The sequence below is a fragment of the Octopus bimaculoides genome, chromosome 16 (assembly GCF_001194135.2).
Source record: "Octopus bimaculoides isolate UCB-OBI-ISO-001 chromosome 16, ASM119413v2, whole genome shotgun sequence".
Taxonomy (NCBI): Eukaryota; Metazoa; Mollusca; class Cephalopoda; order Octopoda; family Octopodidae; genus Octopus; species Octopus bimaculoides.
The window spans coordinates 37,710,240-37,710,774 of record NC_068996.1 but is presented as its reverse complement, the minus strand read 5'-3'; the positions used below and the strand labels follow the sequence as shown (position 1 = coordinate 37,710,774).

Below are 535 nucleotides of genomic sequence, written 5' to 3'. Positions count from 1 at the left end.
TATATATATATATATGTATATATATATATATGTATATATATATATATGTATATATATATATATGTATATATATATATATGTATATATATATGTATATATATGTATGTATGTACATATGTATATATATATATATGTGTGTGTGTGTGTATACATATATAAAAGAGTCAGTCAGTAATGTCTGTGATAATGATCGTCATACCTGATTAACATTATGATCTTTGTATTTATTGACGTTATACATACATATAAATATACCTTTACAGAATAGACGTGCAAATATTGAATACATACGTGCACACACAGGCACATACGGGAACGCTCATACGCATCTTATTTATCATGCAACGGTGGGCTAACACCTACAAGTTTTTATTTGTTTGTATAGTACACAAGTACCTAGTCAATCACATGCAATATAGGTCAATTTGTATTGATTATTGTTTTTTTTTTTAAGAAAGGTCCTTAGATTTAATATTCTCAGTACACACACACACATATATTATATTATGCATACATGCAGTATATATATATATAT

General features: G+C 25.2%; 1 protein-coding gene across 7 annotated transcripts in view; it reads right to left on the bottom strand.

Annotated features, from left to right (window-relative positions):
* The window catches only part of LOC106881394 (F-BAR and double SH3 domains protein 2), a 286,511-nt gene that overhangs the window by 245,158 nt on the left and 40,818 nt on the right, over window positions 1-535 (bottom strand). The window lies entirely within an intron of this gene.